Source organism: Sus scrofa, chromosome 4 (genome assembly GCF_000003025.6).
Source record: "Sus scrofa isolate TJ Tabasco breed Duroc chromosome 4, Sscrofa11.1, whole genome shotgun sequence".
Taxonomy (NCBI): Eukaryota; Metazoa; Chordata; class Mammalia; order Artiodactyla; family Suidae; genus Sus; species Sus scrofa.
The window spans coordinates 29161977-29189301 of NC_010446.5; the positions used below are offsets into that span (position 1 = coordinate 29161977).

The 27325-nt window shown below is 36.1% G+C and overlaps 1 long non-coding RNA gene across 6 annotated transcripts in view; it reads left to right on the forward strand.

Moving 5' to 3' along the window:
• The window catches only part of LOC110260238, a 125338-nt gene that overhangs the window by 82763 nt on the left and 15250 nt on the right, over nt 1-27325 (forward strand). For 3 of the 6 annotated variants that reach the window (XR_002343162.1, XR_002343159.1, XR_002343158.1), the window contains exon 4: nt 2249-2408. The exons of 1 other annotated variant lie outside the window; for it this stretch is intronic. This is a non-coding gene — a long non-coding RNA (uncharacterized LOC110260238). Of the gene's footprint in view, nt 1-2248; nt 2409-2797; nt 3709-10391; nt 14155-27325 lie in introns of those variants that run through there. 2 more of the 6 variants (XR_002343161.1, XR_002343160.1) reach the window with 2 other exon arrangements.

Here is a 27325-nt window from a genome sequence, read left to right on the forward strand (position 1 = left end):
GAATCTGTCATGCAGCACAAAAAAATAAGCAAGCAGGAGACCTTCATTAGTTTTCTGCTCTATCCTCCCTGATTTTCAGAAAAAAATTCAAAATAGGTTTCTTTGGATTAAAAAAAAAGTATTTTAAGAAATTCTACCCCAAAGGGTATTTAACGGGATGGTAATAGATATCAGAGGAAACTAATAAATTGGAGAAGGGTTCCACAGCCAAATTGGTTAAAATCTGGTGGCTTTTTTCATTGCAGAATTTTTGACATTAAATGTTATAATATATTCATTATAATCTCTATAACAGGAATGACCTATTTTATAAAAAGTTTCAAGGCTAATTAGACTGGAGAAGCTATTGTAAAAGAAGTCACCTTTTCATCTAAAGATCAAGTGGTACACTTTGGAAAACACTGCTTTGACTCTTATAGCACATCAATTATAGCCTTTTCAAAATGCAGTAACAGATTTTCATGGAGAATAATCCCTCTTCCTATTGTTAATTGCATATTCATTTTATAAACTGTTATAGCAAGTCTCAAACTGACATATGTGCATTTGAATAACTGATCCCTAGAAAACACTGGATTTATGGAGAATGATTCTATAGAGAAAAAAATTATGAAGCCAAACTTGGTTTTGTACAAAGAGTCCAGGGGAAAAAAGTGCTTTTTAAGTGACCTGCTTTATAATGATAAATTCATTTATTCCAAACTCTTTTAAGTTTTCTATGTGAACACACAGTCTTCCTTTTCCTCAAATAAATTATTACTATCTCCTCACTACTGGACATCCCAATAGGAGACATATGTTTTCTGTTGAGATAATTTGAGGCTAATATAATACTCAAACACTTTTCAGATTTCCAAGAAGCTCTGTATATTTGAAAAAAAGGATTTTAAAGATAACCATTCATCTGCAATTAGATTTTCCTGTGGTTGGAAGAAACTTTAGGCTAGCAATAGGAATGCCTAAAGGAAAGTGGACCCTCATTACCTTATTTGTTCATTTAATTAATGTTTATTGATTCTACTTTGTGCCTATTATTATGCTATATAGTAGAATGAGGATGAAAAGAGAATGAAAGATAAGACACTGCCTGGAAGAAAATCTTTGCAAAACACATATTCTATATCTTCTGTATCCTATAGAAGAAGAAAAAATATGTGAAGAACACTTAGTACTCAGCAATAAGAAACCAAACAACCCAATTAGGAAGTGGGCAAAAGATCTGAACAAGCCTCTCACCAAAGATGATATACTTACAAATAAGCATATGAGAAGATGTTCAACCTTATATGTCATCAAGAAATTGCAAATTAAAACAATGAGATACTACTGTACAACTATTAATGGTTAAATCCAGAACACTAATACCAAATATTGTCAAGGATATGCAGCAATAGGAAATCTCATTCATTTCTGGTTGAAATGCAAAATGGAATATCCACTCTGGAAATATGACGGTGTGTTACAGAGCTAAACAAAGCTAAAAGCAATCAATATGTCCTTTACCTTTTTTTTTTTAGGGCCGTGCCCATGGCATGTGAAGGTTCCCAGGCTAGGAATCGAATCAGAGCTGTAGCTGCCAGCCTGCACCACAGCTCACAGCAATGCAAGATCCTTAACCCACTAAGTGAGGCCAGGGATCAAACCTACATCCTCATTGATGCTAGTCAGATTTGCTTCTACTGAGCCGTGACAGGAACTCCAAGATGTCCTTTAAAAATGAATGGGTAGGAGTTCCCATAATGGCCCAGTGGAAACGAATCCAACCAGGAACCATGAGGTTGCGGGTTCGATCCCTGGCCTTACTCAGTAGTTTAAGGATCCGGTACTGCTGAGAGCTGTGGTGTAGGTTGCAGATGTGGCTTGGATCTCGCGTTGCTGTGGCTGTAGTGTAGGCCAGTAGCTACAGCTTGGATTAGGCCCCTAGCCTGGGAACCTCCATATGCCGCAGGTGTGGCCCTAAAAAGACAAAAGAATAAAATAAAAAAGTAAAATAAAATAAAGTAAAATAAAATAAAATAAAATAAAAATGAATAGGTAAATAAACCATGGTACATATATACACTGAAGGCGGTATTATTCAGCAGTAAATACAAATAAGCTATCAAGTCATGAAAAGATGTCATTTTAAATGCATATTACTAAATGAGAGAAGCCAAGCTGAATAGATTACTTATTGTATGAGCTCAACTGTAATACATTCAAGAAAAGGCAAAACTATAGAGACTATAAAAAGATCTGTGTTTGCCAGAGCTTTGGAGGATGAAAAGGAGGAATGGATGCATGGATGGAAAATAGAGAACTTTTACTTCAATGAAACTATCAACGTGTAATACTGCAATGGTGGCTACCTAACATTATGTATTTTTCAAAACCCAAAGAACTATACAACGCAAAGGATGAACCCTAATGTAAGTATGGCCTTTTTAATAATAATGTATCAATATTGTTTCATAACTTGTAGCAAAGTATCCCTGTTGTGCAAGATGTTAATAATAGGGAAAACTAAAGAATAGGGGCAGGGGAGAGGGGCTAGATGCAAACTCTTTTTACTTTTTCCTCAAGTTTTTCTAAACCAAAAACTGCTCTAAAAAGTAAACTCAATTAAAATTTGAAGACCACTAACCTTTAGAATTACATTTTGGCAAGGACCAGTATTTCTGGGGCATTTGTTAAAAAAAAAAATACAGACATAGTTTGACTTAAGGATATAAGCCTCTGCAAGAATCAATAACAGTTTATGCCACAGGACTATTATAGTATAATATACTATTTATTTTCTATATCATTCACTTTCTAGACAGAAGACCCTTCGTGAATGGACCATGAATTAAACTTTGACATAGACCCCTCTATTTTAATACTAGGTATACAACTTCTTTTAAATTACCTTTTCTTCCCACAGTTTCTTTTACATCACTTCAAATATAAAAATAATGAGAAATGCTTTTGGGTTTTTGTCAAGATTAATGCCTCCATTTGTCCCCCTTATGAGGCTTTCGCCTGGTACTTTAATTCTAAGGGAATGTACCCACCAGTTCTGGGATGTCTGCCCTGGGAGATTAGCTGGTGGTTGACTCCTCATTATACATACTCAATCAGCCTATGAGTGGCCAGAAAATTTCACATTATTTTGTACCACTTGAAAGCAAAAAGGGAGGGAAAAAATCCCCCAATCTCCTCAAATTGCTATTTCCAAGTGTCCAAGTGAAATTTCAAGTAACAATTGAGTTTGACCAGCTTAGTGGAACCCTGAAGCTCAAGCTGACTCTAAACCTGTCTTTAATCAAGTTAACCACAACATGCAGTCAGGGGAGAAGTAAGTGTTTGCTGTTATGTCCCTCCTTATCAATACAAAATGCTACTAAATTTCATAACTCCCCATAACTCTCTTAGCAGCCTGAACTTCCTCTTTTGTACCTCTCAACCCATTGCCAATATGAATTATGTACCTATATTTTCAGGAGGATAAGTAATGAGAATGAAACTTTTCAATGATAACTTTTTTCAGAACAACACAGAGTTATTTTAAGGTGTGTTTTCAGCCTAAAAAGGACAAATCAGATATTTAGCTAAGTGGATGCTGTGTTCCAAGAATTCAAGCCTTCAAGAAGGTTATTTTAATATCAAAAGAATGTCATTGCAGTACTATTCACAATAGCCAAGACATGGAAACAACCCATATGTCCATTGACAGATGATTGGATTAGGAAGAGGTGCTATATATACACAATGGAATACTACTCGGCCATAAAAAAGAATGACATAATGCCATTTACAGCAACATGGATGGAACTAGAGACTCTCATACTGAGTGAAATAAGTCAGAAAGACAAAGACAAATATCATATGATATCACTTATAACTGGAATCTAATATATAGCACAAATGAACATTTCCACAGAAAAGAAAATCACGGACTTGGATAATAGACTTGTGGCTGCCCAGGGGGGAGAGGGAGGGAGTGGGAGGAATCAGGAGCTTGGGGTTATCGGCTGCAAACTATTGCTCTTGGAATGTATTTACAATGAGATCCTGCTGAGTAGCATTGAGAACTATGTCTAGATACTTATATTGCAACAGAACAAAGGGTGGGAAAAAAATGTATATATGTAAGTGTAACTTGGTCCCCATGCTGTACAGCGGAAAAAAAAAATAAATTAAAAAAAAAAAAAAGAATGTCGACAGCACCTCTCAGCAATGTGGATCCCACTCAAATCTTCCTTTTGCCATGGGTTTGAAGCTAAGCCTCTAGTTACATTGCGATTTATAATATCAAATGTCCTGTAAACAACTAAGCAGGTATTATAATTATTTTTTAAACAATATTTTATTTTTGAAATTTCTGCTGTGGCATAGTGAGTTAAGGATCCAGTGTTGTCACAACTGTGATGTAGGTTGCATCTATGGCTCAGATTCAGTCTCTGGAACAGGAACTTCCATATGCTACAGGTGGTAGCATATTTTATTTATTTATTTATTTATTTATTTATGTCTTTTTAGGGCCACACTCAGCATATGAAGATTCCCAGGCTAGGGGTCGAGTCAGAGCTGTAGCTGCTGGCCTCCACCATAGCCACAGCAGTGCCACAGGACTGTACACCACAGCTCACAGCAACGCCAGATCCTTAGCCCACTGAGCGAGGCCAGGGGTCAAACCTGTGTCCTCATGGATACTAGTCAGATTTGTTTCCACTGAGCCACAATGGGAACTCCTATTTTATTTATTTTTTGGTCATGCCTGCAGCAAGTGGAGGTCTCCAAGCCAAGGATCAGACCTGCACCACAGCAAAGGCAATGCCAGATCCTTAACCCACTGTGCCATAAGGGAACTCCTAATTCTTTATCTCTTTTTTCCTGAAAAAGATGGTAAAGAGTTTACCATCAGCTCATTCATTAAAAAAAAAAAAAAAAAGCCTTTGGGAGAAGGAGGAAATGAAGAGTAGGGATAAGTCCCTTTAAAAGGAGGTAATGAATGATCATTGTTAAGATGTAAAATAAGGTCTCTGTTTTTCAAAACAGGCTTTATTAAGATATGATTCACATACAATACAATTCACTCATTTAAAATGTATAATTCATGGAGTTCCCATTATGGCTTAGCAGGTTAAGAACTTGACTAATATCCGTGAGGATGCGAGGATGTAGGTTTGAGGCCTGGTCTCCCTCACTGGGTTAAGGATCTGGCATTGCCACAAGCTGCAGTGTAGGTCGCAGATGTGGCTGGAATCTGGTGGTGCTGTGGCTGTAGCATAGGCAGGCAGCTGCAGCTCTGATTCAACACCTAGCCTGGGAACTTCCATATGCTGCAGGTGCGGCCCTAAAAAGAAATAAAAATTAAAATAAAGTGTATAATTCAGTGTTTTTTAACATATTAACAGCATTGTTTATACGTCATCACATTCTACTTTTAGAATATTTTCATCCTCACTAAAAGAAATCTTATACTCTTTAGTGGTCAGTCCCCATTCTCCTTTCCTGTCCACCCCTAGTTCTAAACAAACACTAGTCTGCTTTCTGTCTTTGTAAATTTGCCTATTTGGGACATTTCATACGAATGGAATCATGCAATGTGTGACCTTTTGTGACAGGTTTTCATCACTTAGCATGTTGTAGCATGAATCAGTACTTAATTTCATTTTATTTATGAATAATATTGCATTTTATGGAGTATCACATTTATCATTTCATGAGTTGATAGACATTTAGGTTATTAAAACTAATGGTGCTTTGGCGTTCCTGTGTGGCTCAGAGGGTTAAGGATCCCATTAATGCATTGTCACTGCAGTGGCTCCATTGATGCTGTGGCACAAGTTTTATCCCCGGCCCAGGAACTTCCACATGCCACCAGAGCAGCCAAAAAAAAGTAATGATGCTTTAAATATTTGTATATTTAAATATACAAATATTTTTCTGGGAACATATCTTTTATTTTTTCTTGGGTAAGTATTTAGGTGTAACTACATTATATTGATAATACTGTGTTTAATTATTTAAGGAAATGCCAGATTGTTTTCCAAAGTAGCTGTATCATTTTACATTTCCAGGAGCAATGTATGATGGCTACAATTTTTCCACATTCCCTTTCTTTTATAAACTAATTTTCTCAAAAACAAAAAGGAAGGGCAGGAGGAGGTGAGGGAAGGAGGGATAGAGGGAAGATGGAAGGAAGGAGGTAAGGAGGGAGGGACCTTTCCTGATGATAAGGTCAGTCTAATGATGAATTAGACTTTTTGGAATCAGGTAATACAAAAATAAAGGCTGAATTGCATTGACCATTTTTTTAAAAATTATCAGCCATTTTCCCAATGAAATCATGATTCTAAATATTTTCTGATATATTAGGTGAAAAATGCATGAAACAAAACAGGATTTACATATTCACACATATTTTCACACAGGCGTGCAAAGTAAGGAATGGAAGAAAATAGGTTTTTAGTAATTGCTATCTCTAGAAATCAAAATTGCATATGAATTTTTTTCCTCCTCCTTTTGCTTATATATAGCTATCTCTGTAAAAACCATAAGCACGTGTAGCTTTTTGGTTTTAAAGAGAAAGTATATTTCTCCTGTCAGTGGGCCACATAGCACTTGTTCTGAGCCTGACTGAACATTAGAATCATCAAAGGAGCATTTTAGGGACTTCTCATCATGGCGCAGCAGAAATGAATCCAGCTAGGAACCATGAGATTGCAGGTTCAATCCCTGGTCTCACTCAGTGGGTTAAGGATCCGGCGTTGCCGTGGGCTGTGGTGTAGGTTGCAGACGTGGCTCAGATTCATCGTCACTGTGCCTCTGGTGTAGGCCAGCGACTGCAGCTCCAATTTGACCCCTAGCCTGGGAACCTCCATATGCCACAAGTGCGGCCCTAAAAAGACAAGAAAAAAAAAAAGTAGCATTTAAAAAAGATACCACTGTCTTGACCTGCTTCTTTAGAAATTCATATTCAGTTGATCTGGGATGATTCTAATGTACAAGCAGAGTAAAAATGACACCCCTGAACCTTCAGTTCCCAGCTATCTTATTTATTGAGTTTTGCTGGAGGGAAAAAGCTTTCCTACAGGCTGACAGTCTCCTGATGTGAGCTTAGTTGAGGCCATTTTATTTATGATTTGCAAGGTATTATCTTTACTGGGTTACATCTGGAGAGGCTTCCCTAGTATCAAGAGGCTACTTCAAGAAACATGTGAAGAGGTGTCCCAAACTTTTTCTGGCAAGTGTCATGGAAAGATCAGCAACTTAAATGTTGAAATGAAACCATCTGGCACTTAAGGAGTTCTATACACATAGTAAGGTGCAGTGTTCAAGCCACTCTTCACAATAAAACTGTCTTTGGCTTAATGGATAATAATATTTAGACAATCATTTGTCATGCAGTCCTCTGCTGCATGGTAACAAGACACACATAGAAGTGGTCTGGGGATTGGAGGGAGAAAATGGAAATGAACACTGAAGGCCTTAGTAAGAATTTATAGCACCGAATAGTCTATATCTATTGCCTTTTCCTTTTTATGTACAGTAGGTGGTTGGAAAGAAACTGGGTCCATTAAAATTCTTGATACTGGTATCTACCATAAAGTAACATACGTCTTAAATGAAGAACAAAGTATTCAGCTTCCTGCCTAAATAATAGAGCAGTGTGACTTTATGTGTCTAATATTTTCAAAACTAAGGTATTTGATGTTCCTGTCAGAAGGATCTACTCTTGAAGCATCTGAAGGCTTTTAACTTAAAAAATAAGAAGCATACATTCCTTGATAAATCTCACTCTTAGCTCTTGTCTGGTTTCTCTTTGGTGAGGGGTAAGAAGAGGGATAAAGAGAACGGTTGTCTTTCACTGTGACAAGGAGGAAAAGTGTACTGAATTTAAGCAGCTCTTTTCACAAATGTCAGTTATTTTTAGAAGAATTATTTTCATCTACAAACCAATTCCATTGAGTTTCCAGGTATGTGGTAGGTATGTGGAGAAAGCTAGTGATGAATGGCATTATTTAGTCCTTCAAATTCTTATGATCCAGAAGAAGAAATACATGTTCTTAAACAAAGTATTAAATAAGTAGACTATTAAAAATTTCATGAAAATTATATATAATTTTGTAATATTTCTAGGAATGAAGAGCTTACTTTTGGATGTGGGAGATGTTTGATGTTTTTCTGCGTAATATCATAGCTGAATTTCCCCTGTTTTTCTAGCATAATATCATAGCTGAATTTCCCCCCACCTTTTAGAAAGTGGTTAAGCTTTCAAACAAATCTGCAGTCCTGCCAAATTCCACCACAAGATGTCTGTTTATCCTTTTCTCTCACTGAACTGTTTACCATTATTATTTCTGTCTGATAAATGTCAGAGGTGTTTTGTTGATTTAGCCTCTGGCTCCTGCTAAAAATAACCAAACTACTTGTAATTTAGAGTGTTGATTTTCAATCACATTGGTCATTAACATCAAACAAGATGCAAGATTCTTTTCCTGGATAACTTTGGAAGTTTAAATTCTTTTTTAAAAAAAATTTGCCATATTCATGACTGTCAATCATGCTTTATCCATTCTGTATTTATTTAGTTTTTATTGATGTGTAATTGACTTACAATGCTATATTAGTTTCAAGTGTACAATGTAGTGATTCAGTATTTTTATACATTATGGAAAGATCACAGTAAGTCTAGTAACCCTCTGTCACCATACAAAATTATTGCAATATTACTGACTATATTCCCTAGGCTGTCCATTACTGAAGTTTAAACTTCTTAACACTTAAACATTGTAATAATGATGTCTATCATTTATTGAGCTATTTCACTTTGTTCCTTCCTCTGTGTTTATCTTGCTGTAAGTGTATTACTTCATTTAATAATTTAAAAATCCTCTGTATAATTATTTTGGCTTCATGGTAATTATAATTCCTGATAATGCACATATTACCTTATTTTTACTGACATGCTTTTGTAAGCTACAACCAATGAAAAAAATTATTTTTGATATTCTTAAGTTTCACCAGGTTATCTAAGAGTGGATTTTTTTAAAACTTACTGCACTAAGAACTGTCTGCTCCTTGAGTATGAAGTTTATAGTGTCTTTCATTTTTAGAGTATTGCCTCTCTCCTAGTCTCTCATTCTAAAGAGAATATTGATTAGATTTCTAAGACATATGTAGGAAATTCTCATTCTCCCCTCCATATGTCTTTTATATTTATAATAAAATTTATTTATTTACCAATGGGTTTATAATTAATTGAAGAATACAAGAATATAATACCATGTCTTTCTATATATATATATATATATATATGTATGTATGTACATATGTACATATATATATATCTTATCTTCATTTTAAGTGAATTATCTTAGATCTGTTTTCAGATTTCCTAATTTCCTCTTTACCTGTGTTAATATACTGGACAGTTCATATACTGAGCTTTTTCTTTCAATTATAATTTTCTTCATTGCTAGGATTTCCACTTTACTCTTTTTCAAAATTGCATCTTCTTTTTTAGGAAATGCTGTCTTTGTAATTTTTACTTCTCCCTTATTTATTTCTTTGAACATTTAAAGCAAATTTATTCTCACATGGTTCTATTTTCTATTAGTTTTAACATGTGAATTCTCCTGTTTATTGAAACTCTAGGCTCTTAGGACGTCTCCTCCTCTTGGGAAGTCTGTTTTCTTGAGTACTTCAAATTTTAGACTGAATATATCTTCAGATTGTTTTTGAAGGATGTGTCATGATTCTGGGTTGTGAAGTCATTATTGTGGGTGGTTTTATGTCTACCTCCGCCAATCCCATGGGTCTCTCAGTTTTTACAATGATTTCTTGACCTAAGATTCTTTTGCCAAACATAATATGTGAATTCAACCCCCTTCCCCCATATAGTATCAGTTTTGATTTCTCCCAGATGATTAATTTTCAGCCATGAACTAGGACAGACAATCCATTTTTCTTGCCAAATTTCTAGTCCATGGGAAGAAACTTTTCTAGTCCCTTCTAGGCTCTTGTTTTTATGCAGAGAGTTCACCTATGGCTTTCCATGACCCCAGGCCTGCAAACTCCTATCTTTTTTCCCCAATTCTCTACTCTTAGGTTAAAACCTCAGTGACTTAGAGTATGTAGGTCCAGTAGCCTCGTGGCTCATGTGGCTTTGGCTCCCATTCATTGCTCTGGCTTCAGATTGACTGCTCACTTCCGGCACTATGTGATTTTTGTTTGTTTGCAAATATAGATATAGATATAGATATGTATGTTTTATGGTTGTTCTATTCTATTCAGCATTACTATATTTGGAGCAAAGGGAAGGGAGAGGCTAATCAGCCATAATGACCAGAGACATGTTTCATCTATATGATACCATATAGCTAATTTGATTTTCTACCTTCAATTTACTTACCTTTTTTCAGGTCACATCATCTGTATTGAAAATGTAGCCTTATATCCTGTTGCTCTGTTTCTACATGCCATGGTCGTCAGAGATGGCAAACTCCTGGAGGCTAAGCACTGCGCTATATGCAGACACGCAATAGCATCACTGGAAAATGAAAACAAACTTAAGAGTACTGTGCATAGTATTTCTGAGGATCCTGTTTGCAAGGAAAAAAAATCTTTTTCTAAGTGGTCAGCTTTCTTTTTGGCACGTTTATTTCATAGATTCAGACTCAAAATACAACTTTCTTTTTGGTTTGGCAGTGGTCATTGGTATCTTCATATTATTTCCCTGCTTCTTTAGAAAAAAAAAAAAAAAAGAAGTTTGGGGGAGTTCTCTTGTGGCACAGCAGGTTAAGGATCCAGTGTTGTCACTACAGCGACTTGGATCACCGCTATGGCTCAAATTGAGTCGCTGCCCAGGAACATCCGCATGCCACAGGTGTGGCAAAAACATAAAAAATAAAAGGAAATTTTACTCCCATTCTCGCGTGCTGTGACCAAATCTCAAGAATCTGGAGGGTACTTGGGCACTAGCCATAGCCATTAGCTGCAGTTGTTTGACATGATACTTGGTCAAATGTCACTCTCAAGTCTGAAATATAATAATGAGAATTTTTGTGTGTTGGGGGGAGGAAGGGTAAAATTATGAACTATAAAACCAGAGTGACAGGAAGGTGCTAGGAGAAATGTTCAAAACACTGATGTGATTTATGAACATGTGGCAAACAGATGTGGTGGAGTAATAGGGACCCCCATCTCCTTTTATAAATTTGGATCACATTTGTGTCTCTCTTGAATCCCCCCACCCCTAGGTTCATAATATGCTTTATTAAAATTCTCTCCAGGGAATATGGATGAATAATAATTGTTGATGACAGAAATTTGGTTTTGGTAAGCTGCACGGTGAAATATAAATACAACGGGGCTATTTTAACCTCTGTATATTAAGCTTATTAGAGTGAGGCTTCTCTCTAAGATGGCCTGTGTTGAGATTGTGTGTGATTTATGGAAATGTCACCAATGACCCTGGTTCTGGAAAAACTCTTAAAATCTCTTTTGTTGTAATCATCACTTGAGTTTCAGTTGTCACTAGGGAAAATCATTTTTGGAAAAAAACATAATCAAGAGCAGTTAAAATATGCTTCAAATAAAATAAATATTGGGTAGCTATCTAGGAATAAAAATACAAAGAAAGCTCTGAGATGGATATTAGAAATGGAAATTTATTTGGAACTAGTTCTATTTGTGGTGTCGAAGAGAAGCAAATGGATAGGGAACACAGGAATATTGGCTTTTGATTCTCTTCCAACTCTGACATGTTTGAAACCTTCAGATAAGCCTTTTATTTCTTTCTACATTTGCTAAAAGAGCAAGTGTTCTGCATTTAGTGTCTGTAATACAGTTTGAAAAAAAATTTTAATAAAAGAAAAAAATTTAATAGACATTGCATCTATATGGCAAGAAATCCAAGCCCTGCAAATATGTTTATAGCAAAGAATTAGGTTTTTCTTCATCCTTCTCAAGTGCTCAGTTTTTCTTGTCTAGAAGCAATTGCTATTAGCTTGAAGTTATTTAATAAAAATTCCTAATATTATAAGCCAGTCTTCCAAATAAGAATGTTGAAATTGAAATTTACCACAAATTGCATTTACATCCTGTACTATTCACAGTGAGTTAGTAGTCATTTGTAAAGCTGATATTTATAGCAAGATCATATAATTTTCACATCATTCAAGTGATATGTAGAGGAAACTTAAAATAGATAAAGGGAAAAAAATTCAAAATGATGAGAATACTGTTAGCAGCCTGATGAATACTGATTTGGTGATTTTTTTGCTGTGGGCAGGGACTTTGTCAGACAGAACTAAAATATCATACAGCTAAAACACTTTTTTTTTTTTTTTAATGGCTGCACCCATGGCATATGGAAATTCCCAGGCCAGGGGTCGAATCCCAGCACATGCTGTATAGGTCACAGCTGCAGCAACACCAGATCCTTTAACCCACTGCATTGGGCTGAGGATCGAACCTATACTGCCACAGCAGGGTGAACTGCCACAGTCAGATTCTGAACTCACTGCACCACAGCAGGAACTCCATACAGCTGAAACTCTTGATTTGAGTTCCAAAACACCTCTGTTTCTCCCATCCAAGAATACAGCTAGAGTTGTCTGGAAGTCACAAAGAATGATGGCTAGATCAGGGCCTCCTACAAAGTTATGGGAATCAGCATGGGGAAAGTCCATTCTTAACTTGTTGGGCTAAAAAAGAAAAAGAATCAAGAACCCCCATGCTTTACTTCTTGCCCTCATTTTTCATTCAATTAGGGTAAATTATAAAAACAGTAACAAAAACTGAATCACACATGGTAACAATATCCTAATGTGTTTGAGAAATAATGCAGAAGATGGACTTAACCACCTCAGAAAAATTTGGGAAACTATTCAGGGTTCTAAATGGAAGTCTGGTATTTTGATTATGAAGACAACTTTCCTTCAGCTCTGTTCACATCATCAGCTTCCCTCTCACCTCTATCAGTGATGACTGGTAACTCAGCTTTTATACCTATTTCTTAGAGAATATATAAGAAGGATTCCATAAAAAAATAAATAAAGGAAAGAAAGGAAAAAAAGTGAGTGCCATTGCCTTTTTTGTGTCTTTAGAGAGTTTTGTCTACAGTCTGAAATGGGTTAGGACATTTAAACTTGAATAATTGGAAACTGTCTTGATTCTTTTCTAAATTGAAGTGCCTTGGTGGTTGACAATTGAAGAATGATTTACAATTCCTGGAGTACTTTGTGGGTTTGGTTTTTAAAATCAGTTCTTAATATTCAAGCTACTTGGAAGTTGGAGCTTGAATAATAACTAGTTATTTCTAAAATGTGGAATTTGTCCAGTTTTGTGTAAATGCCCAAACTGATTTGTTTTCAAAAATGTAAATTACCTTATTCAATTGTCCTGGGAACCAATGGAGTAGCAGTAGGGGTTTTTTTTCCCTCTAACTGTAAAATAGTTCGATGTTAGAAAATTAAAAACTAAAGAAGGCAGATTTTCTTGTGCCGAGGCTATTGAACAGATACAGTCCCCATTTGCTGGAGTGTGGCCCTGCAACAACACCAAGTACCTGTAAGTTTTACCAGCACAAATCTTGAGAATGAGGGAGGGAGCCACAGCATCCTGTGTATCTTTAGAACAAAAGCTAATGTTACATTAATCCAGACTTTCAAAAATAAATTCAAATATCCCGGTATTCCATCAGTATAACAGTTTCGAATTACCCTAGCCATGAGACCAGCTGAATTCTTGACTACTCTTAGCTAACATAAACAAAATAATGCCTGCCTCTTTTTATCTTTCTTGAAAGTAGTAAGTGTGGAAGATGTGTGTGAGCTGAAATAGCATTTTAATTAATGAGCAGAAGTGAGGTAACTTGAAAACTGAGTTTATATTGCACCTTATGTTCTGTTCATATCACCTAAAGCACTGATAAATAAAACCACTACTCATTCTATCATTGATTCTACAAATAATTATTTATACCCTCTATGTGTTAAACATTTTGGTAGAAACTAGTTGTTTAAAGATTTAAAGACAAATCAGTTTGGGCATTTACTCAAATCTAGGGGTTCCCAGGTTAAGCTCAGCGGGTTAAAGATCTGGTGTTGCCATGTCTGTGGCGTAGGCCAGCAGCTACAGCTCTGGCCTGGCAACTTACATATGCAGCAGATGTGGCCATAAAAAAAGGAAAAAAAAGAGTTCTCTTGTGGCACAGTGGGTTAAGGATCTGGCATTGGGTTGCTGCTGTGGTGCGAGTTTGATCCTGGGCCTAGGAACTTCCACATGCGTGGGTGTGGCAAAAAACAAAAAACAAACAAAAAAAATTTATTAGGTTATGTGTATATTACTAAGAGTAACTACTAGAAGAATAGAAATAAAATGTATTAATGGGACACTTTGCTGTATAGCAGAAATTGGCACAACATTGTAAATTAACTATAATTTTTAAAAAGTAAAAAAATCCTGTACAATATGACAAGTAAAAGGAGTATGGGCAGTTATTTCATCAGTTGTGGCCAAAAGGTAGGCAGAGGGATAGAAGTGGTGGTAGGAGTGCGTAGATGATGGTTTCTTAGTGAAATAGGAAATAAGCATCCACTGAGAGTGTAGAAGAGTGAGACGTGTTAGTTTTAGTAGAGAGGATAAGGTATGGGATCATGATCTAGGAGAAGGAGACTGAGAATCACCTCTTTCTGATTTCTAGTATGTCTTTGATTATTTCACTAAACCAGTCTCCTACAATTATTTCACTAAACTGGTCTCCTACGATTATTTCACTAAACCGGTATCCTATGATTATTTCTCTAAACCAGTCTCCTAGTTTCCGCCCTTGCCCCAAAATGATTCTTTTTAAACAAGATCATGTCAAGTCTACTCAAACACTTTCCAATAGCTACACATCTTGCTCACAGTGAAAGTCAAAGTTCCTCATATCTCCTATAGGGCTCTACCCTAGCTGTACCCATATTGCCTCTCTGAGCTCACCTTCAACTGCTTTTTCCCTCACACCATCAAGGCAGAAAGTTGTGTCTATTTTGTTCTCTACCATATCCTTAGCACTTAGAACAGTGCCTAGCACGTAATAGGTCCTCTCAATATCAATTCAGTAAATGAAATGGCAGCATTTTAATATATAATACTATACACATAATATTTAATAATATATACCATATTCTTTTCACTCAAAAAATTTAAGAGATAGCAGTTCAAGATATTTTTTGTCCTGTAGGTTAAGCTGCATAAAGTGTGTACTTCATGTATGTTTATATTTGGGCATGGACTAACAATCTAACCTGCTTCAGTGCAACAAATAGAGCCAAAGTGGATAAAATTATGAAATTTGTTGAGTACATTTTGTATTTTTTGCATTTCACAATACTCCCATTATGAGACTAAGAAGAGAATATTCTTCATAGTCTCAGACTGAGGAATAGTGCTTCTTTTAATATTATTTTATGAATATTGCAAATCATGTTACTGATCCCTTTCTTTTCTTTGGCTGTTGGAACCCTTGGAATCAAATGGATGCCTTGTTTTTGTCAAGTGCTTGTGAGTGGTGGGCTCATGTCTGCTCCTTCTTTTTTTTTTTTTTGAGGCTGATTATACTTTTTTATTTATTTATTTTATTACATTTATAGTTGTGCAATGATCATCACAGTCCAATTTTATAGGATTTCCATCCCACAACCCCAGCGCATCCCCCTGCCCCCCGAACTGTCTCCTTTGGAAACCATAAGTTTTTCAAAGTCTGTGAGTCAGTATCTGTTCTGCAAAGAAGTTCATTCTGTCCTTTTTTCAGATTCCACATGTCAGTGAAAATGTCTGCTCCTTCTATTATTAAAAATAACTACATAAATCACCAAATATACAAGTGGATCATGCCTGCTCAGCAATACAATTCTGTGTACCTGATGTCTAAAAGAAAAAGCAAAGTTAATTTTTAAAAGATGCATGTCTTCTGCAGAAATGTGCACGACTTCTAAAATGTATCCTGGGTGCTAAACTTAACTACTTCTTCCTTCATCTTATTCATTCCATCATCTTATTTTCTTAGAACCAATTTGATCCCCCATATAATTTTAACTTCATTTTACCAAATTACATTGTTTTTTAAGTAAAGAAATAATGAAATTATATTACTCCCTAATAATTTCATGAAATTCCTAGAGATTTTCAAATGCTCTACCATACTCTGTAGAAAAAGCCATACTCTGTAGGGTTTTTATTTTGTTTTGTTTCTTTTTGTAAACAGTATACCTCAGGCTTTAGGCAAGCTTTTCTTTTTAGACACCCCTAAATGAAATTCTAATTGGAAGCCCACTAGATCTAGGGAAGATCAATTGACAAAAGAAGTTTTTTGTTCCCAAATTATCTATACTGCTCTAACAAATAACCCCAAATAAAAAGTTGTTTGTCTTAACATATAAGAACATTTCCCTCCACACTTGGTTATCAATATGTGCTGTTAGCTCTACTAGATGTATGGTTCAGTAATCCAATTCCACGTACCTTATGTCTAAAAGAAAAACCAAAGTAATAATTTTTTAAAAGATACACCTCTCCTGCAAGAAATGTGCGCTACTTCTAAAATGCATTGTAGACTCCCCTGGTGGTGTAATGGTTAAGGATCCAGCAAGGCCACTGCTGTGGCAAGGAGTTGATCCCTAGACTGGGAACTTCCGCATATGCAGAGGAAGGTGGTGGGGATTCATTCCGAGTGCTAATCCCACTTCTTGCTTAATTCTACTGCCCTATTCTCTTAAGACCAATTTGATACCCCTACTTAATTTTTTTATTGAGATATATGGTTGGTTTACAATATAACTTTACAGATTATACTCCATTTTAAGTTATTATAAAATATTGGCCATACTCCCTGTGCTGTGCAATATATCCTTGTAGCTTATTTATTTTATACATAGGAATTTGTACCTCTTAATTCCCTTCCTCTATCTTACCTCTCCCTTCTTCACTCTCACTTTACCAAATTACAGTAGAAGTAATATCCTCCCCAAATATGAAGGAATATTAGTACTTTTAGGTTTCTGTGGAGGTATCAAAATGTAGTCAGAAGAATAGGTGAATCAGAGCAGACATACCCCCTTGTCTACACCAGCACATGGGCCTTCACAGTGATGGTTTTTCCTCATCCTCCTAGTGACATTTACTTTTACACTGTAGAATGAGTGACCCCGAAAAATTCATCTCTTGGAGTTCCCATGATGGCACAGTGGAAATGAATCCGACTAGGAACCATGAGGGTTCAGGTTTGATCCCTGGCCTCGCTCAGTGGGTTAAGGATCTGGCGTGGCTGTGAGCTGTGGTGTAGGCTGGCAGCTACAGTTCCGATTAGACCCCTAGCCTGGGAAACTCTATATTTCGCCGGTGCGGCCCTAAAAACGCAAAAGACAAAGTAAATATATTAATTAATTTAAAAAAAAGAAAAATTCATCCCTTAATCTTTAAACATCTTTGCTGTAGTGGAGGCAGCAGACTTGAACAGATAGTTTATAAAGGAAACTGAAAGAAGCTATCCTGTCTAAAACTGGGAAATAAAATGTCACCACGACACTTTAAGCTGCAGTTAACACATCATGTTGTTCAGTGCCTGAGAAATTAACCAAGCTACTTTCAATTTTCCTCCTTTTATGAAAATTGGTGATTTTAGGAGAGCAATAAAAGTAACTTTGCTCAAAGGAATACTTGCTTCTCTTGTTGTAATGCTGGAATGATCCCCTGGAGAAATCCTGATTAGTTCAGCAACTTGGTCATCTTAATTAAATGAGTGTTGAGAATGAGGAAAAGCAGTCATAGGAAGAACAGAGAAAAAGATAAACTAGGAAAACAAACAAACAAACAAAACTAAGAGAACACAAACCCCAAAGAGAGTAGGATAATTGCCCTTTTCTCTTAGAGTCCAAAAGCAGATTGCGTCAGAGGTGAAAAGCAGTTACTCATCTGTGTCCCCTGTCCCCACACACCTTCCTTTCCCAGCCCACTTTGGGCCAAAGCTATCAGGATCAGCAGAATTAAACTAGCACTAGAATACCCTGTATTTTAGTCTCTACTTTACTCTGTAACTTTTCATTTTGTTTTTTTCCCCCTACTTTTACCCAGAAAAGTAAATGTTTAACTCAGCCTGTGATATAAATTTTGTCTGTGTCATGCCAGTAGACTGCAGAATGTGTTTTGTCTGGAGAGGATTCTCTCAGTAAGTCGATATTTTAATGATATTCACATCTTATTTCACCAAGGTTCTTCTTAGAAACAAGGACTACAGCATGGTGTCTTCTCTGTAATTTTGGAGCTAAAATTCATTGTAGGAGAACTTTATGGGTGAATATATTTGTCAAAAGAATTAATGTTTATCCTTAGAAGAAGACTTAAATTGATCAAGCATAGAGACAATAATAATAACAAAAACACAAATAAACCATTTGCGTGTGTCAGGTGTTAACTCTCAGTATTACATGTATTAATTAATTCAATCCTAAGAACAATCCTATAAGACAAATACTCTTACTATCCCCAATTTAGCAATGAGGAAATTATCCAAGGTCCTATAACCTGTACCTGGAATACCTGGGATTCAGACAGAGGGAGTCTGGGTCTAGACTACTCCATTAGCCTCAAACATTCATTGGATGAATAAACAAGCGAATTAAAGAACAAAATAACGGTTAAATTCAGTAGTTTTTAAGTTATGTTTCTTGATATACATTTTGTTAAACTAGAAGCATTTGTGTAAGTTTGAAATTAAAGTCTGGAGATTCAGAAAAACATGAAAAAAAAAAACCAAACCTTATACCTGTGTAATATATGAGTGTATTGTTGTTTAATATTGGAAAGTTTGCACACTAGAGTTTTTAGGTAAATTTAATTAACATTATCTTTCAAGAACTCTTCTGGAGAATTGGGATTAAAATTGGGTCTAGTGGTCATACGACAACTTAGAAGAAAAATCAGGGCTAAGAAATTAATAACCTCCAAAGGTGAATAGAAAATGTAGACTGAAAACAGATTCGTCTATTTTGGTAACTGATTGAATATTTTTGAAAATAAATTAGTAGTTCTTTCTTATCTTTCTTAGGTCTGGCCACGGAGAGGGGGTTGCTGTATGAGCCTCAGAAGTGTTGAGAGAATGATTATATATGATTCTGGTGAATCTGTGCCTTGTTAGAAGATTTTGTCTGTGTATAGGGTTGCCCTATCAGAGTTCACAGAAGCATTTGCAGAAGGAATCTGATCATATTTGGCCCTGGGCTCATACAGTTCTTTGACTTCTATAAGGCAGTACCGCATTGTGATAGGTATATTTTTGACCAATGAAAGTGATGGATTTGATATTTTGAAAAGCTTAGAAATTAGTTGGGCTCTTTTGTATCTAATGGTGATTGAGAGAGAGGTATTGCTTTAAAAATTAAGAGTTTCCTTGTGGTTCATCAGGCTAAGGATCTGGTATAGTCACTGCCACAGCTTGGGTTGCTGCTATGGCACTAGCTCAATTCCCTGGCCTAGGAACTTCCACATTCCCAGTGATTCCATCTTGTTAGATATGACCCTTGCCCCAACTTTTCTAGATTGTGACATCAGATAGTTTTCTTTTCCCATTTGTGTCATCTATACATTTGATGAGCTTTCCTTTTCCAAGTTATAGAGACATACATCAAATAAAAAAGAGTTAATGGCAGGAGTTCTCTTGCGGCACAGCAGGTTAAGGATCCGGTGTTTTCACCGAAGTGGCTTGGGTAGTGGCTATGGCACAGGTTTGATTTCTGGCCTGGGTACTTCCAAATGCTGCAGGCACAGCCAAAACAAACAATCAATCCCCTCAAAAAATGAATTTTTAAAAAAGAAAGACTTAAGGACAGAACCTTATAGTCCTTTGCAGTAACAAGCCAAAGCTACAACATATTAAGAAATTGATCAGCTAAATAACTAATTTTTGGACACACCTAATCATCTTACATATGGTAATTATTTTCAATGCCAGCTAGGATATTAATAAACTTTATAAAGGATATATTAGAGACAGTTAAAGGCATTAAGGTATGTTATGTAGTTAAGTGAGATGAAAATCTAGTATTTTGAAAGAAAATGAAACTTCAAAATTGAATTTTAACACATCTAAGAGGAATTACATTAAACCGCCTTCACAAATTACTGTGTCCAGAGTTCCCATTGTGGTACAGTGGAAATGAATCTGACTAGGAACCATGAGGTTGCGGGTTTGATCCCTGGCCTTGCTCAGTGGGTTAAGGATCCAGCATTGCTGTGAGCTGTGGTGTAGGTCACAGATGCGGCTCGCATCTGGCATTGCTGTGGCAGTGGTGTAGGCTGGCAGCTACAGCTCCAATTAGACCCCTAGCCTGGGAACCTCCATATGCCACAGGTGTGGCCCTAAAAAGACAAAAAGACCAAACCCCCCCCCCCAAAAAAAAGATTACACTGTCCTTTACAGGGTGTAAATAACAAAGAACAGGTACTCAAAAAACATTAGCTGACTGAGTGAAAATAATAAAATGAAGGCTACCCTCCTTGAAATTAGTTTATCAGTAAAATACACATTCTTTAAAGTGTGCCTAGATGGTTGCATTTTTGCGTAATGCTTTCACTTAAAAACTGCTCTTATTATGTCACTCTAATACAATCTTTAAGTGGCTTTCTGCTCCCTACCAATTATTTGCAAGGCCTTTTATAATTTGACTTCAACCTGCATGCTCTGTCTCCATGCCCACTAACTTGCTTCTTCCTTTATAATTAAGACAGTCTCCTCAATGTACCCAAAACACACCACATACCCATTCTCATTACTTGGTTCAAGTACTCCAGGCCTAATGCTTTTTACTTTCATATAAATTTATCCAAATATTGTCCATTCTTCAAGGCCCAGCTCAGTTCCTACCCTCTCCCTAGCAAGTTTTCCTCTGTAGCTCCAGTCTGCCTCTGTCTCCCTCTGATGTCATTCAGTTATCCATTAGAATATTTGGTCTAAGTGACCAAACATTTTACCAGCATCAAGTGTAAAAAACACTGTGCCTGGTTCTATAGTCAGATTATCTGGACTTGAATTCTTATTATGCTGTGTACTAGCTCTTTGACCTTAGCAGTTTCTTAACCTCCTCATACCTCTATTTCCTCGTTTAAGAAAAGGAGTAATAATAATACTAAGTGGTTATTGTTATTGAAGAAGACAGTTATTTAAAGCTTTAAGAACAGTGCTGTATTTAGCAAAATGTTTAACGAATGCTTGTTGTTTTGTTATTGGAGACGGAATAATAGTAAGCAGGCAATTTTAATTGAGGTTAATGAATGCATTGATAGAGGTGAGCACAGGGTGCTGTGAAACCACAGGAGGGTCATGTAACTTAACCTGAGAGATCGGGACAGGTTTCCTATAGGCAGTGATTCCTAAGATGAGGTCTGAAGCATGAGTAAAACACCTATAGCATTCAACTGTCTGTACTGCTCTTCAGTTGCATGCTCAACTTCATATGTAACAGCCTTCTTTCATAAGTGTCCAGGGAATGCTTTTCATAGAATTGGTCCTGGTGAACCCCTTCTTTATTCATAATGCTGCACACACAATTTTTTGCCCAAAACAGAACACACACACCCCCACCCATACCAGCATTCTTGGGAAAATTCATGTTTAAGATAGGTACTTTCACCAGGGATTTATGAACTGGCAATGTAATTCAAAAACAGAACTGAAATGTAACCTATCAAGTCAGTAATTTCACATTGAAATGGAAATTTTCCTGATGGCTAAAACTCAGTCTTATCAAATTACTGAAGGTTATGATCTCTTCTTGGATCATTTTTTCTTTTTACCAGGAGCTCTGTTAGAGTCACTAATCTTCAGACTTGTCAATACCACAGGTAACTCTGTTATACAGAAAATGTCCTCAACTATATGCTTGGTTTCCCAAGTTATTTTAGAATCTCCCCATTATCACCTAATGAGGGGGAAAGAAAGCAACTAACTATATATATCCTGTGTCTTTGGCATATGCCATCTTAAATTTTTTCTCCCTTGTTTCTCATCATATGGTTACATATACTTTCTTGCTACTATTGTTTCATGTGTCTCAATCTTGTCTCCAACCCCGCCTGCTTCCACCCCTTGTTTGGATGGATTGTAAACAGGTTTAGGACAGGAACCATGAACCATGACTGCATCCAGCCCTGCAGGATGGATGTGCCCTATTAGTTCTAGGGCACCATCCTCACAAAGCAACTCTGAACGCCTCCCTGGAACCAAGCCATGTGGCAGCCATGGAGCTCTGTGCGAGAGTTCTTTTGTATTTTCCCAGTGTATCCAAGGTAGTCAATCAATAAATACAGATTTTTAACTGATTGATTGTTTAAAGATACAAGGTCATGTTTTATGTTTCTATAATCAATAAGCATTTTAAATTTTCAATGACCTTTTTATCCCTAATATTTACATTTTTTTCTAATGATCTATAGTCTATTTTAAATAATCAGAATAATGTTAGCCCAGTGTTAAAACATTTAAACAAATCTATTTTTAAGGACCTAGATATTTATGTCAATGTGAAATTTCTATTTTTAGTTAATAAGTGTATCTATATCTGTCTCAGTAATAAATCCATTAGATTAAATAAAATTTGGTTATTAAGAGCACAGATTTACCAGATTTTTATTTTTGCTCATAATAGTAATACCTCAGAAAATATTCTTTGGGTATTTATAAAATAGTAATGAAGGCAAAACCCTTTTTCGAATATATATCTCATTTAAAAATAAAAAATAAACAATAAACCAGTATGTCTTGGACTAATGCCAAAATGGAAAATTGTAGAAGTAACTGCAACATGATAAAATGTGCTAGTGCTTGGTAGTTTCTCTCTTTTGGATAATTTCATAATTTGCTATACTTTCTCCAAAACTGACCAAGTGGAGGTTTTTAACTGAGTTTTAAAGAGGAAGCAGACTGCAACAAATCACATAAAATTCAGAACTTAAAACATTTTAAGTAAATGATCTCAGAGTTTACAGTTCCACTTACGAAGGATGCTTGCTATAAATTATTTTGTAAGAAAGCAAATGCTGTAATGACCTTACATTTGGAATCAATTGAAATGCACAAGTGCTTTTAGGTTGACTTTTGAACTCCTCTGATTTGTGGCACAGATAGTAGTAAGTGATGGACTGGTTAATTTGTGCACAGTTTTGTTGGCAAGTTAATAAATATAGTAAATAGTTGGTGATTTCAGGCTACCGTAAGTAAGTGCATTAAGCACTTTGAACTCTTTGTTCACATTTGAAGGCCTGTCATTGGTACTTGAGGAATGGTCTCAGCTTCTTGGTCTTCCTTGAGGGTGGTGTCCCAAGTCAGGTCAGGTCCTCTTTGACTGTCCATATCAACTTTTATATCAACTTTGCCTTGTGTTTATATCCCCTAACCTTGACTGTTTATAGGGCTGTGGCCTTGTCTTAATTGCTACTACCTACAAGTGAATTTTAAGTTCCCCATTCAGATCAAGAGATCATTTCGCTTGTCCTAGAGCTGCTCCACCCCAAACTGACTGCCAAGTGTACATGCATGCATACTCACATGTGATTTTATGTGTTTGTTGTCATGAATTGTAGATAAAAGAATAAAACTAAAATGCATCATCTGCTTCCTGTAAGTACTTCCTGTAAGGTGCTTCTTTTATTTTCTTTAAATGTCACAATTTATTAACAGAAAACATACTTGCCCAATTAAAGTATACATAAGGCATATATATATTAGGAAACAAATGAGACAGAGGCCATGCATATTAAAGTTACACAAATAAAAAGTATGGATCCAGAATTTATACACAGGACTCTAAACCCTTTTCTGAAAAATGTTTCTAAAGTCTACTTGTCTCAAAATCTCCTCTGGCACTTATTTAAAATGTATTTATGGTTCCCATCACTCCCTGCCTCATGGAAACCTAAGTACAGGTCCCAGAAACACTGCCCTAATGTGTCCAGAAAGTTCAAGGAATGACTGACTTTTAAATGATCAAGAAATACTGGAATAAAGGATCTGAAAATTCAAATGACTTTTCCACTTGAAGGTTTTTTTTTCTTTTTTTTTTTATGGAAATATCAGACACCTGAAAATAAGAGTTTATAGTGACAAATGTCTTTTCAGGGATGATTATGGCTTTATGCAAAGTTAATGCCAATAAATCTTTTCTACAAAGCTCAAGTCTCAGTCCAGGGTGGCAGTAAATCATTTTACCTGGCACTGCAATTCCAAAAGGAAAGCCAATAAGGACAATATTATGAATGTTGCTTTCCTGGCACTAGCTATCTGAACATTGTTTGCATTGGTGTAACTTTTTTCTCATGACCTGTTTTTAAATTGAGGCTAGAAAAATATAGTCATTTATCTGTGTAGAAAATTGTAAAGACTGGACATGAGGAAATAAACCAGAATCTAAGACAGTCAAAGGGAAATCATCATTCTATGCATAGAATGAGCAGGATTTTTAATGTATAAAGTGAAGATATATCACATTAACATTTGACGAGACACCAAAAGCCAAGAATGTTAATTTACAAGAAAGGACCTCCTTAACCTACTTGGTTATCGGAATTTCTAAAGCTTTTTTTTTTTTTTTTTTTTTTCAAAGAGAGATGATCTGATTCTTCATTTTTCTCACATTTGCCTTAAAATTTATTTTAAATAAGGCCTACTTTTTTTTTAAAGGCTAATATTGCCAGAATCTAAATATATGTTATGTTTCTGGACTAAATTTACCATTAAGGAAAGAATGCTTCTGCAAAGGCATTTAGTTTTCAAAAAAAGAAAAGTCAAGTTTGAAAACAGCTGGTAGTGAAGAAAGGTTTCAGGATGCCAAACAATAACTGACCAGAGGAGCAACTAATATCAACAAGGAATGGATGGAGGAAAGCTGGTTCATAGATTATAAAAAAAGAAAGAATATAAATTAACATATACACACTACTATATATAAAATAAACAAGGACCCACACTGTATAACACAGAGAATTTTATTCATTATCTTGTAATAACTTATAGTGGAAAAGAATCTGAAAAAGAATATATGTATAAAACAAAATCACTTTGCTTTATACCTGAAACATTGTAAATCAGCTACACTTCAATTAAAAGAATTTTTGATTTCAGATATTATTAATTTGAGAAGGGGAGAGCCTGTTATCAAAATGGACTCAGCATCTAATAAAGTCTTGAAATGTGCATATTCGTATGAGGTCTTATGTGAATTAAGCACACAAACCTGAGAGGTAAAGGAAGTTTCTTAATTAAAGCTAACCGGAGTTAGAGAATGAATGATGTAATTTAGAGACTTCTCAAATTTTCTGATTATCATACATAGGGTTGAGTGAAAATATCATTTTTCTCACTTTTCAACATTCTTTCACAAGGATAATTTTACCCCATCCTGACAAGTTGGAAGTATATGAGAGGAAGAGGGGCTGGTATCCTTTCTTGGCTCACCTTGGAGGTTCTCTGGCTGGGCTTATCCAGTCAGAATGGGAAGGGCAGGCAAAACGTTACTAAGAGCTGAATGAAATAGCCAATTCTGATTAAAGGCCCTATTCATAAGAGAAGTGATAATGAGGATGGAATCACTCAAAGAGCTGGGATACCTGCCTGATCATACCAGTTCTGCCACATAGGCATAGAGACAGTGTACAAATCAAATGAACCCATGCTGGGTGGAAGACGTTGGCTATATGCTGCCCACAAGCACATAGACCCTAGGCTTGTTGAAAGCAGAAAGTTGATGATACTGACTCCCAGTTACCTTACTAGCGTGATCAGAAGAATGTCCATGAGCTGATCACGCTCTGCTCCTTCGACCCTATAAGACCCTCAGTATCTGCTCCAGGGCAGACACAATTTGGAGGGCAGTAGCCTACTGTGACCTCCTTTGTCTGGCAAAGCAATAAAGCTATTTTTTTCTGTTTCACCCCCTCCCCCCCAAAAAAAGAAAATACAAATCAATTCTGTCAGCCTCTACTCATTTACCTGGCCACCTTGAATATTAGGTTTTTTATTCCAGCTCTTCTTTATTCTCTCTGTGGGATAGCTTTCCATATTTCTCTTGATTAGATACTGCCTATCAGAGTATCATTTTGGGAAATAGGGGAAAAAAAAGGCAACTCCTGTTGCTTATATTTTAAAAGTATGAAGACTCTCTGAATGTTCTATTTGTAGATCCAGTTTATAACCCCCACTATCACCAGGGTGAGGCAGTTACACTTTTTCCATAATCACCAATCTGCCCTTTTGTTATTACTTCATTTCACCTTGAGTGCTTCTGGTGATGCTCCTTTTAATGTAATTTCCTCTGGGAAGAAGATGTTAGAGAAATAGAACATCATGGGATCTTCCATAGGACCTGATGATGTGGTGATGATGGTCTCTGGCCCTGCTGGCAGTTGTCAAAACTCAACACAGGAGTACAACGTCCCAAGCAGGAAACCACACTTGTCAAGGGACCAGCCATTAATGATTAATCCAGATTTGTTCTTGGCACCTCAAGATTCCTCTTCTGGTCTTGTTTTGTATGCAGGACAGCCCAGAGGAGCCTGATATTTTCTATGGAAAATCAAATGATTGCGTTTTCCTCAAGGCTAATTGGTAATTTCTTCATTCAGGCAATTGTTCTTTATCACTAAGAAGTTTCCTGCTAAATTAATGTGCCCACTTTTATATTTTAAAATTTAGAATCAGTACCTGTTCACTAGGCTTACCATCTTGGAAGTTATATTTTATAATCTTAACACAATACATTATGCTTTCTACTCCTAAACAAAACTGACAAAAGGCTGAAATTGATTAAACCCATCTAAAGGTACTGGAGTTCCTATTGTGGCTCAGCAGTAACGAACCCCACTAGTATCCATGAGGATGTGGGTTCGATCCCTGGCCTCTTGCTCAATGGGTTAAGGATCTGGTGTTGCCATGAGCTGTGGTGTAGGTCACTGATGCAGCTTGGATCCCATATTGCTGTGGCTATGGCCTAGGCAGGCAGCTGCAGCTCTGATTTGACCCCTAGCCTGGAAACTTCAATATGCTGCAGGTATGGCCCTAAAAAACAAAAAAATAAAATAAAATAAAAACCTCAAAATAAATATTACTAATTATTTTGTGCCATAACCTTTGCTCTTCATAAATAATGCAGCTAAAACATCATAAAATTTTTATATAAATGTCATAGTGTAAAAATATAGCCAAACTTGAAATTACCATTTAATGATCAGTATTTTATTATCAGTACAAGCTGTATTGCATTAAACTATCATTTCTTCTGTCAACAATGAGATGACTCTTTACTTTGTTAGCATCATTTCT